Source organism: Leopardus geoffroyi, chromosome A1, assembly GCF_018350155.1.
Source record: "Leopardus geoffroyi isolate Oge1 chromosome A1, O.geoffroyi_Oge1_pat1.0, whole genome shotgun sequence".
Lineage (NCBI taxonomy): Eukaryota > Metazoa > Chordata > Mammalia > Carnivora > Felidae > Leopardus > Leopardus geoffroyi.
In genome coordinates this window covers 139,997,042-140,010,550 of record NC_059326.1, presented here as the reverse complement: position 1 = coordinate 140,010,550, position 13,509 = coordinate 139,997,042, and the positions used below count along the sequence as shown (strand labels likewise).

Genomic DNA, 13,509 nt, shown 5'->3' with positions numbered 1-13,509 from the left:
GCAATTATATAGCCACTCAAAACCAGACTTCCCTAAGGAGGGAACATCAGATTTAAAAGAAAGAGCACAAATTTGAAAGTTTTTTTTATCTCTCAGTGGTACTTTAATATTAAGCCTTCATATGATTGGTATTAGTGCTCTACATGACTGACTTATAATTACATATCTCCAAAAGAGACTACAGAGCTAGGCCTAATATCAAGTTCTGTGAAGTCTGGGTCATGCAAGAGTGCAAACTGACCCATGTGGCATCACCATGGCGATCATACTCAAAACTATTATTCCAAGGGTAACTTCACAGTGGAGAGTAGCGGAACCATTAACAAAATTCTTCTCGAGACAAATAGAACTGATGGTTCAGTTAGAACTACTGGGGACAAATGAATCCCTAAGGAGAAGACAGGAACTGGTCTTCTCTGGCCTTTCTGAGGGCTAAGATATTATTTCCTGTGTCTCCATACTTCTCCAAAGAGGAACTCTGCCAGATAACAGTTATCAGCTACTGGAAAAGCTTTCATAGATAAATGTTTCTATATTCTGTCCCTTTGAATTCCCATTGTTTGTTATAAAATTAATAGCATTTAACACAGAGAGCTTTTACAACAATGAAAGTCTGTTAGCTATGGGGTGCCTGGGTGGCTAAGTCAGTTAACCAACCAACTCTTGATTTCGGCTCATGTCATGATCTCACAGTTTGTGAGTTCAAGCCCCAACTCGGGCTCTGTGCTGACAGTGCCATAGCCTGCTTGGGACTCTCTGTCTCTCTCTGTCTCTGTCTCTCTCTGCCCCTCCCCTCCTCTCTCTCTCTCACAAAATAAATAAAGTTAAAAAAAAAAAGTATGTTTGTTAAAGGCCTGCCTTTATTCCTCATTAGCTTTTTACTGTTTCCTAACCCAACACTGGAATAACCAAAAACTAATCTGTCAGTTGCAGGCAGTAAACGGACTGGTGGTCACAAAGAAGGGAGATCCATGTTGTCTGCACTAGGCAAGGAAGTGATGGTAACTAGCTGTTAGGCCAGAAAACTTAGTGGCATTAATAGAATAAGTTGAGCCTTTGTCAAAGAAAATACACCCATGAATTATAAACTGGAAATCAGAGAATGTAAGCCATGCCCCCAGTGCTATGTAGAATGACCTGCTAGACAAACTAGAAAATGATACCACAGATTATGCTCCTCCAGATTTCTGTGTGTGGTGGCCATGAGAATGGACGACTCAGATCTCCTGCTGGCAGGAATAGAGTGGACCAAAAGCCCCGGCTGCATCCCTCTGGATCCATCATCATGTCTGCACCAAGGCCATGCTTCCTCTGGACTGTTCCAAGACTTGACTGTGCATGGCAGGGGTACTGGTGCCATCCATCTTGTGGATGTGAGACTCCTGTAACAGTTGACTTGGGCTAGAGAACTCTCCACTGATAAGGCTGATACATTCTTAGAAGTGCATTGCAGTTTGAGATTCCCTGACAAATCCTCCTTCCTTCCCCCTCTCCTTCACAGGTATCAAATTTGCTTCACAGGCTGCAGCTCTCCTACCTCCTTCTGTTCTCCCTCTCCTTTATCCTTCAGAGGCATTTTCCTCAACAAATTTCCTGCATGCTTAAGCCCATCTTGGTTGACTGTTTCCCAGAGAATCCACCTGATGCAGAGAGTGTGTGTGAAATAGCCAACATGTGAATACCAACTTTAACTCTTCCAAAGTCTTTTCCTGTATATAATCTTATTTGGTTCCCAGAACTATTAGTAAGGTTTCCTTGAGATCTTTCATCAGCAAAGAAATCCTTCCTTTTTAAATTAATAACAATACTCTGCAAGTATCTGTGGCCACACACAGCTATGAAGGATAAGCAGCATTGTTTATTCATCTATCCAACAAATATTGAGTCACTTCTATGCACCCAATGACAAAGATTCTTTGCTTGACCAAACATGAGTCAGGTTCCTGAACCTTCTCCTACACCCCATCTGTGTACTTCCTTGTAAAATCCAGTCTTAGCAAGAATTCTGCTGAGTCAATTTAACTAGAACCTCCCACTCTTGATATCTGATCAACCTCCACCATCTCCCAGGCAGTGTCCCATCACCCTGGCCCATCTTCAGTAAGAATGCTGTTAGCTTTGGTTAGCCAAAATGTCCCTGATCCTTGATGTCTCCTCTAAGTAATTTTCCATCCACTGACTCCCACACTATTCCTTGGATATAAATTTCCACTTGCCTGTGGGGTATTTGAAGTTGAATCCAATCTCTCTTCCCCACTGCAAAATCCTACCCAAGTGGTCCCTACTGCATTGGTACTGAATAAAGCCTACCTTACCATCTTTAACAAGGGTTATGAATATTTTTTCTTTAACACCACTTCCGTGCTAGACTCTCTTGGGGATATAGCAGTGATTAAGTCAGTCGGTCCCTTCCCTTATGGGATTTAAATCAATTTTAAAATCATAATTGTGATAAGAGATACACAGGAAAAGATCAAGGTGTTATGGGGATAGGGGACATTCTAGGGAACCTAACTTTGGTCATCTTTGGTAAATTTCCCTAAGACCTATCACTGAAGCTTGGTTCAGAAGGAGGAGGTGGACATCATTTGGTTAAGGGTGGTTGAGCTAGTACTGGGGGCAGATTGGTGCCACTGAGTAGATAGGGAAGAGGGAAAAGTTCCCAAGCAAGAAGCAAGTGGGAGCATTTAGAGAACTGAATAAGGACCAGAATAAGTCAGAAGTAGAGAGAAAAATGAGTGAGAAGCATCAGATAAGGCTAGAGAGGCAGACAGAATCGGTTCCCAAGCTCCCACTTATGCATTCCTGTAAAATAATTTGGGAAACTATGTACCCAGTCACACACAACACGCTAATTCACGTCTAAATCATTTTAAATTTAAACAGTTTCAAAGGATTTGATTTCTGGCATATTGTAAATATTGACATCTTAAAATAAATGAATAATGTAATTCAAAGAAAATACCAAAGCTATTGATACCCAATACCATCCATTGGAAAAAATAGATAGATAGATAGATAGATAGATAGATAAACAAGTTGATCTTCAACACTTAGAAACTTTATACCATTCTTTTTTCTCTCTGAAATCGTATTTCCATTCCACCTTCCCCACAAAATATCTTCACATAAAATACCTTCATACTTGAAGTTTTTTACTGGTGTCATTTCATCCTTCAAGGTAAAATTTTTCCTTCTGGATTAAGTTGTTACTACAAGTATTATTAGTATATACTTTACTAAAAGCAACATAAATGTATTGTAAATTTTAAATATATTTTTAAAATTAGAAATTATTTTGTTAATTGAATGGATGAGGATTTTTCATTTCATTTCATGTTTTGGTGGGTAATTATTTATTGCTATAATGAGATTGGGTTTGGTACCAATTCTAATATGTTTTTTGGGAACTCTGGGAATCTTTACTCATATATATAAATAGACAGTATTGGAGCATAATTTGCTATAAAATGTCACTCAACTCTTTGAACTTCTTCCACTTTACATGCCAAAACCACACAGTAGCATATCTCCAAGTACTATTTCTGTGATCCATCAGCTGACAACTCAATTAGATCTTCTCCAATTCTGTTGAAAGCAAAGAAATGGAAATCATCCTGAATTGTGAAGAGATTTGCTACCCATCATTAGAAATACCAATTTCTCAATTTCTGGGAATATATCAAAAAAGCTCTGCCAATGGGGTGCCTTGGTGGCTCAGTCAGTTAAACAACTGATTTCAGCTCAGGTCATGATCCCAGGGTCCTGGTATTGAGCCCCACATGGGGTTCCATGCTGAGCATGGAGATTGCTTGAGATTCTCTCTCTCTCCCTCTGTCCCTCTCCCCCCACTCACACTATTTGCTCTCTCTCTCTCAAAAAAAAAAAAAAAAAAAAAAAAAAAGGCTTTGCCCAAACTGATCAAATACCTATGAGTTATACCTCTTACTCTTGCATTAAGAGGCATCTTCTTTGGCATAATACACTCTTACCATGTTGGGAAAACTAAGATATTGTTAATTATATTCAATAATGTTAACATACTTTCAATAAATTGAGTTAAATCTATAGCTTGTAGGTTTTTTTAAAAAGGTATTAATAGAGACACCTGGGTTGTATCAGTCAGTTAAGCATCAGATCATAAACTCATGGTTCTGTAGAATCAAGCCCCACATAGGGCTCTGCACTGACAGCACAGAGCCTGCTTGTGATTCTCTCTCTCTCCCTCTCTTTCTGTCCCTCCCCCACTCTCTTTCTCTTTCAAAATAAACAAACATTAAAAAATAATAATAAAAAGGTATTAACAAAAGTATATTGAAAAAACACATCAAGGGGCGCCTGGGTGGCGCAGTCGGTTAAGCGTCCGACTTCAGGCAGGTCACGATCTCGCGGTCCGTGAGTTTGAGCCCCGCGTCGGGCTCTGGGCTGATGGCTCAGAGCCTGGAGCCTGTTTCCGATTCTGTGTCTCCCTCTCTCTCTGCCCTCCCCCGTTCATGCTCTGTCTCTCTCTGTCCCAAAAATAAATAAACGTTGAAAAAAAAATTTTTTTTTTAAAAATAAAATAAAAAAAAAATAATAAAAAAAAAAAAAGAAAAAACACATCAATAACCTAATTAGCAACATTATCCCTCGTTGTCAAATCAATAACCAGACAGAATTCTGACTCCATTTTTCATTTCAAATAACCCTGCCATGTGAATTCCCATTGTAAATATTTAGACAGATAAGGCATAGAGTCCTGCCTGAGTCTGTTATCTGGGTATGAGAGACACATAGACAGCATCTACTCCAGGAGCCAATATGGCTTTTGGTGTGATTCTTATTAATCTGAAAATGAATTATATTCATTGTACTATGCAAGTGTATGACATTTATTGAAAACTTGTAGAAATAGTCATTTGCAATAAAACATTTACATAATTGTTATTGACATCTGTTTATATTCAATTAGAATTGTTTAATGATTCAGCTGATGGCATAGCTACAGAATATGATCAAATAGAAAATCTTAGATCCAGTTTTTTTATGGTGGGAAAGTAAAATGGATGAGAGTCAGCTGGAGCAACCATTATCAGCTACATGCAAAATGCTGCAGTGGATCCTTGTGGATCAAGAGCAGGATAATTTTTCGTTACCTCAATCCAATTTAATTCACTCACAAAATACAGCTGGTTTTCACAGTATGGTGTCAGTATCATGTACAAAATAAGCCATGGTCTATGTCCTAGGAAAACTTATATTTTTACTGATGAAACAATGCATATTCTTACCCATATGACATATAAAAGCTAAAAAAAAAAAAAAAGTACAGAATACATTCCTTCAAAACACAAAAGGGGAAACTGTGAACTGGTGTAGTCAGAACATGTTTCAAGGATCTTGCATGGAAGGATAGCACAAATGGAAAGCCAACATTCCAGATAGAGGGAAGAGTATAAGGAAAGACTCAGAGGTGATTCAAGGATCAGAAAAGAAGCCAACCAGAGTAGCATGGTGGCTTTGAACTGGGGAACAATGTAAGAAAAAGCTCGGACTGTAAAGAGCCTGAAAGGAACCCATAAAGACTGAGGCTGGATTTTATAGGTAATGGAGAGGCTGTTGCACAAAGGAAAGAACACAAAATAGCTTATGGAAATGGGGGAGTAAAAGAGGAGAGAGGAAAGACTACTAAGAACGTACTGCAATAAGGCAGGTATCAGGTGGTAACAGTGATGGTAGGGATAATGGTACTAAAGGGCACTAAACTCTAACTTGACTTCTAGTCCCAGCTCTGCACTAACTGGCTTAATGATCTTGGATGAGACACTTGCCTTTGAAGCTTTGTTTCTTCCACTCTAAGGATCCCTTGGGATTAAATAAAGCATCTCTGAAGGCAACAGCACTCCAGTAAGTACGGACCAAATAGACAGAGAACTATGACCCTCCCTTCCATTCTGGCTTCAATCAAATCAGATATAATAGCAGTAGTAGTCGTTGTCGTTGCCGTTGTAGTAGTCGTAGCAGCAGGAGTAATATGAGGGCTTCTAGGTATCATTTGCAGAGAAGTTTATGCTACTTTGAAAGTTTTCAAAAAACTGAATTACAGGAGTCTCCTTCAAATTCATAAAATTCTGAGATGCTATGCAGGAGAGCAGCTTTATGAGAGAAGAGTTAGTGGGACTTGCTAACAGCACAGAGAAGTAAAGAGTGAGGAATTTCAAAGAAGACAGAATGGCTAGAAAACATGAAACAATAATGAGCATAGGAGCAGGAATTGGTTCTTAGGAGAAAATGTTGAGTTTTCCCTAGAGTTTGAAGGAATAAACTAGTATGAAAGTTTGTGTTTTCTCTTCATTGTTTTCTGAGCCTTTCAAAAATAGGTCTGCAACATCCCAAAAGAGAATAATTGCACTCAAACATAATTTAACATATGATATATGATACCTTTATCATTAATTAGAAATCGTATCCATAAAATCTCCAATTAAAGATAACTTAAAAAAATTTTTTTTGTTAATTTTTCAAAAGGCAAAATGTTTTTGTTCAGTGATATAGGCATTTGCAGCAAACCTTTACGGCTTAAATTATTGGCTTGAATTTTCTGTTTCCCATATGTATACCAAGCCACAAACTCAAGAGGTATTTTTCTCCTAAGGTATTTCTCTTAACATAAAAGGAATATTGATTTGATATATCATCTTTCAAAATGGTATCTTCGCCCTGGGTTTTCCATACGAGATTCTTGATGGTATATTTGAGAATGCTTTGAACGAGTGAAACTATAATCCTTCCATATGTAAAGTCAGCATGTACTTTAAATTTTCTCTCACAATTACAGTATCACATGCAACTGGGAACAAAAGCTACAGGGAACAGAGTGTAATGGATCGTGATGACTGTTTTAGAACAGCTTGAACCTCCTTATAGCCTACGAGAAGGCTACGTGAGCTGAATTCAGAAGAAGTGTTGAAAATGACTTTTACTGCACACTACACTGTCTCAGGGGCAAATTTGCTTTTTTATGCCTTAGAACCATAGGACTCTCAAGTAAAAGTTCTTGTGCCAATGAAAAGAAGGCTATCCCCCATGTCCTTCCATTATGAGTATTTCTTCTTAATACAAAGCACACAGATAATCACACACGGAATGATTTCCAGACTACCAATACTTTTTGTTCCAATTGCTTTTGCCACTAATGCAACCAATTGCCTCCTTCTCTCATTTTAATGTGTTATGGTTCTTGTCTCTGGTGAATGGAAGCAGCACTACCACAGCAAACCCGCTGGATTTTCACGTTTTGAGGCAAAAGAGAGGTCAATGAGAGAGTTTTTAACTAATTGTCTCCATCTTCTAATTTAACATACTTCTGTTTGAAGTAATTGTAACAAGAACAGAAATGAGGGAAGGAGAGAAATGTACCACACTTCCATTATATTCTAGCTTTTAATATCCTGAAGGAGTAATGCCTCTGTCCTATCTCCTTGGAAGAAACTCTCATCGAGTACAGGGCCACTTTTGCGGAGATTAAATTTTTCAAGCCGTGCTCAGCTTCAGCAGATTCTTAGTGAACAGAAGCCTCTCACAGCCTGGAAAATCATGTCCCTCCAGCGGGGCTGGGATGATACCCTTCCATCCCCTACTGAGAGACTACAAGTAAATGCATTTGGGGAAGACTGATGACCAAGGAGACTTGCCATTTTGTAATGTTCTGCCACTGACGTGATCTCCCCATCCCTAACCTCCGACTGGAGCCAGACATGCTTCAGTGGAACCTTTCATTAGGAGAGAATGCTATTATTGACATGGCACCTTGGTTGCTTGAGAATCATGACACAGAGAAATATAACTACCCATCAAGCACATGAGTCCATTATGTGGTCCCTAGGAAAACCCCAGAAAACTCTCTTTGTTACTCCCATTTCACTTCATTCAAATCCTCCCAGGCAGAACCCTCACACTCCCATTTTCTTTCCCCTGTGTTGTGACTCTCCCAACCATTTCTGACTCAAGCAGACATTTACTGGTGCAGAACGAGCAGGCCAGCCCTCTCTGCAGTGCACCTCATTGCATTGGGAGTGCGCTCCCCATGACTCAGAATGAATCAGACAGAGAGTGAAAAAACAACAGCCCCAAAAGGCAGCTTCAGAACTACATGGCAGCCTGTGATCTGGAGAAGGAAGGCTGCACTGCTGATCACAGTTACCCAGAACCAGCTTTCCCGCCTGCTGCATTCTTCAAAGAACAGGAAGAACATGGTGCAGACTTGTCTTCCCAAGGAAATCAAAACATTCTCTTGTTTAAACACACTGTGGTGGAATACAACATTTCTCTCTGATCTCCCAAGCTATGTTGTATCAAAATCAGAGCGACAGGTCAAAATTTTCTTTGCATGCTCATTTTTTAACTGCCTCAATTTTCTGCCCTTTGTATGAAAACTTTATATATGCTTAAATACAGAATATAAGATAAGTGTTTGTATTTCAAAATATTGGGTTTGCGGTTGTGCCTGCTTTCTTTTTCATTATATCTAACTGAAATACAGGAAGCCCCTCAGTAGAACTAGCTGGCAAATTTGCTTAGATGTAGCAGCAGCCAATTTATGCTGACCTAGACCTATTCTTTCTACTTGCTACTGGAATTTTCCTTTGTTCCATCCTCCCCTCTTCCTTCCTCATGTTGTTCCCACTGCTGCCTGGACCCTCACCCACCTTCTCATTTCCACCATGCCTCATTTCATGCCTCACTTTTGACCTTACTCCACACCTACAGACTTATGAATGTTATAACAGGAGGACAAGCTGTCAAGGCAAGACCAGGGAGCTCAGGGCAAGCAAAACTTCTCTGAACACTCCTTGATTTTACCACATCCCAGTGCAATCTCAGAGAGAAAAGAGAAAACCCCACACCTTTGCAGCTCCTCCTCGCCTAGCCCCTTGGACCCTTGCCTCAAAGCTGGCTGGAATAAGATGGCTTCCCACCCCCAGAGGCCCCACCCTGTGCACCCTGGCACAATGTAAACCCCTTGGAAAAGGACAGGAGTAACACCAGTTAAATTGAGATTAAGGTCTTGCCATCTGGCAGAATGAAGCCTCAAAATACAAATTTACTTCAATTAGTTTTCTCACACACCTGAGTTTATGGCCTGAGAATCATACCCAGTGCACTAGAAAGAGAAGAATGCTAAATTAAAAAAAAAAATGTTTTTAATGTTTTATTTATTTTTGAGACAGAGAGAAACAGAGCATGATCAGGAGAGGGGCAGAGAGAGAAGGAGACAAAGAATCTAAAGCAGGCTCCAGGCTCTAAGCTGTCAGCACAGAGCCTGACACGGGGCTCGAACTCACGAACTGCGAGATCGTGACCTAAGCCGAAGTCGGATGTTCAACTGACTGAGCCACCCAGGTGCCCCAAGAATGCTTTCTTAACATAAGAGGAATTACTCTAATAGCCAACAAAATAACTTACAGCAAGAAAATAGAGGCATTCTCATTCAAAATAAAGATCAAAACAAGAAAATATACTACTATCATTCTTCTGTTGAACTCAATTTGAAAAGGAAAGAAATTGGGGCGCCTGGGTGGTTCAGTCGGTTTCAGCGTCCAACTTCGGCTCAGGTCATGACCTTGTGGTCTGTGAGTTCGACCCTGCATTGGGCTCTATGCTGACAGCTCAGAGCCTGGAGCCTGTGTCGGATACTGTGTCTCCCTCTCTCTCTGCCCCTTCCCCCTCATGCTCTGTCTCTCTGTCTCTCTCAAGAATAAATAAACATTAAAAAAAAATTTTTAAGGAAAGAAATTGAGAGCAAAAATAGCAATTTAACTACTGGAAGTAAGGACACAAGACCATCGTTACTTGTAGCCCATATGAGAATCAACTGAAAAGCTCTTACATTTTTTTTTTTTGGCAAATAATCAGATAAATTTAAATAAGATAAATAAACACTTTCAAAGTCTTGCCTACACAGCATCAATACCAAAAAGATATAATGGGAAAAAAACCAAGTCTATGCAAAACAACAGTATAAACTATAAAATACCTAAGAATAAAACTAACCAAAAAGAGTGTGATTGATATGAAAAAAAATTAGAATTTTGTTGAAAGATATAAAAGATTTACATAAAAGGAGACACATTTTACATATAAGAACGGAAACATCAAATACTACTAATGGTAATAAATGGCATCATTTATTAAGAGGCATAGAACAATGGGAGTTAGTAATTCTTAGTTATTTTAATTAACGAGCACCTACTAACATGTCAAGGACCATTCAAGGTGTTTTACACCCTGTTTCACTTCATGTCATCTTTCCAAACAATGTGTCAAGTATCACTATTCCCATGTTACAGATAATGTATGTCATATTACAAAATATGTACTTTAGGGGCGCCTGGGTGGCTCAGTCAGTTGGGCATCTGATTTCGACTCAGGTCATGATCTCACAGCTTGTGGGTTCGAGCCCCACGTTGGGCTCTGTGCTGACAGCTCAGAGCCTGGAGCCTGCTTCGGATTCTGTGTCTCCCTCTCTTTCTCTGCCCCTCCCCCTCTCATGCTATGTCCCTCTCTCTCTCTCTCTCTCTCAAAAAATAAACATTAAAAAATTTTTTTCAAAAATATGTACTTTAACCACTTTTAAAAAATGTTAATGTTTCTTTATTTTTGAGAGAGAGAGAGAGAGAGAGAGAGCATGAGCAGGGGAGGGGCAGAGAAAGAGGGAGACACAGAATCTGAAGCAGGATCCAGGTTCTGAGCTGTCAGTACAGAGCCCGATGCAGGGCTTGAACTCACAAACCGTGAGATCATGACCTGAGCCAAAGTTGGATGATTAACCCAGGTGCCCCTAACCATTTGATATATTATAGCTATTACAATTTAGCTTTAATGAAATGCCTACATAAATTCCCTGGAATTTTTTTAACATGATAAATTACTCTGAATTTTTTTTGAAAAAAGGTGTGAAGGAAAAGCCAAAAATTTCAAAGAGTAACGCCAAAGAAGAGTGAAGAGAGAAATTTTCAAAGAAACAGACCCTACAAGTTTTTAATATTTGGTCAAGGAAGCATCACAAACCAGTGGAAAAATCAATGGTTATATTTTAAATGACACTAAGAATACTGACTAGTCCAGGGGGAAGAAAAAGATCCCTTGCTTCGTGTCACACATCACACTAAGTTCCCCAAGTTTTTAAGAATTAATTTAAAAATACACACACATCAACATCATAAACTAGAAGAAACTATACAGGGATAGACTGAGCATAAAAGCAAAAGAAATTATAATGAAAAAGTTCAACAAATTTAACTGTATAATATAAATTTCTATACTTTATGAATAAAACACGAAAGTAAAAACACTGGGGGAAATATTTGCAATGAATATGACAAAGGGTTAATGTATTAGCATTTAAAGAAATTCTATTGGTTGTTTTTTTTTTAAGACAAAAATCTCAATAGAAATATGAGCAAAGAGTATAAATAGGCAATTTGCAAAAGAATTATTCAGATTTTCTATTTCTACTTATGTTAGAAACAGATGTCAGTTTGGTACATTGTGTTTGCTATGAATTGTATTATTTCATTTATTTTTTAATTCATGGGAATGAATTTTTACAATATTCTCTTATATTCTTTTTATGTCTATAGGATCCAAAGTGACGTCCCATTTTTAATTCCTGATATTGGTAATTTGTCACTTCTCTCTTTTTCTTGGTCAATCTTTCTGGCACAGGCCAACTTTCATTTACGTTGATCTTTTCTACTGTATGTTTGTTCTATTCCATTAATTTCTGCCTTTAACTTTATTATATCTTTCTTTTTCCTTTGTTTGGGTTTACTTTGCTGTCCTTCTTCCAACTTCCTGAGGTGGATGTTTAGATCATTGATTTTCACCTTTTCTTGTCTTCTAACGTATGCATTACGGATTATAATTTCCTTCTAACCAAGGCTGCATTCCTAAACATATAAAGTAATTATAGTGATTTGCCTAAATATGAAGGTAAACTCAGTTAACTAAGTGAATTATTTTTTTAAAAGCAATGGTAATGGGAAGATGGTGGCAAAGGAGATAAAACATTTGGTTGAAGACAAAAATGGCAAGAGTACAGACTGGCCATAAAAGAGCCATGATTTCAGGAAAACAAAATAAGAAGATAATGAGAAAATTTCTCCTAAATGTGTCTTTATTTCTCCATTAAGGAAAGTGGTCTCACAGCAGATGCTCCATCCTCTTTTACCTGAACGCATGTTCATTTCTCCCAAAGCAGTGAGGTTACCATACACGATCCTTGAAGTAGCAGGCATTAGAAGAATAGGTTGTAAAATCATTGACCAGAGTTCAATAATTGAGGAAAAGAGAGAAGCATTCCTTTTTTTTTTAATTTTATTTATTTTTTATTTTTTATTTTTTTCAATATATGAAATTTATTGTCAAATTGGTTTCCATACAACACCCAGTGCTCATCCCAAAAGGTGCGAGAGGAGCATTCCTACTGATACACTGAAAATTTTTACTGTAATTAATAAAGTACAGAGGAATAGAGAAAGACCATAATAACTGAAAGAGGTTCAAATCTACCAGTAAAACTATCTATTGGTTGGAACAGAACTCTATCAAGCCACACACACACACACACACACACACACACACCACATGCACACACGCATACACACATGCACACAAGCATGCACACCACAAAGTTTTCAATAAAAGGGAAACACTAAACTTGAAACTATAATGTCAGAGTTCTCTCTACTTTCTCAAGCTGTCTGATAATAGAGTACCCCAAGGCTCCTTCCTGCCTCTGCTTCTCTTCTTGATTTATATTCCTGCCCTAGATGAGCTTATCCAGTCTCCTGGCTTTAAATTCATTTCCTGAATGTATATCTCATTCAGAATTCTCTCCCAAACTCCACACTTGTATACATAAGTGTATAAAATAGATATCTCCAATTTAGGATATCCACAACTGAATTCATCTCCTCTAAAATCTGCTCTATATGCAGCCTTTTTCATCCCAGCTAATGGAAATGCTATCGTTTTTCTTTTCATTTAAAGTAATTTTAGGCTCAAAGAGAATTTGCAAAAATAGTATAGAGTTCCTGAGAACCCTTTCCCAGCTTGCCCCCAAAATAACATCTTACATAACCATAGTATAATTACAACAACCAGGGAATTACGATCAGTGTGATACTATTAAATACAAGTAAGTACAGACTTAGTTGTATTTCACCAGTTTTAACATGCATGCTTCTTCCTCTTTGGTACATTGTTCTGTGAGATGTTATCACATGTTTAGATTTTTGTAACCAGCAGTAGATACAATCAGTATTTACAGCTGTTCCATTACCCCAAAGAAATTCCCTCATGCTACCCATTTATAGCCATGCCCTCCTCATTGCATCCCTAACCCCTGGCAACCATGGATACCTTCCCCTTGTTATAATTTTATCATATCAAGAATATTATATAAATGGAATCATATCGTGTGTAACCTTTTGAGATTGGCTGTCTCACTTAGCATAATAGAACACC

The 13,509-nt window shown here is 38.3% G+C and overlaps 1 long non-coding RNA gene across 1 annotated transcript in view; it reads right to left on the bottom strand.

The window, feature by feature from the left end:
• Window positions 1-3,345: 3,345 nt before the first annotated feature.
• The window catches only part of LOC123607014, a 46,573-nt gene continuing 36,409 nt past the window's right edge, over window positions 3,346-13,509 (bottom strand). The window contains exon 5 of the long non-coding RNA XR_006716611.1: window positions 3,346-3,588. This is a non-coding gene — a long non-coding RNA (uncharacterized LOC123607014). The remainder of the gene's footprint in view (window positions 3,589-13,509) is intronic.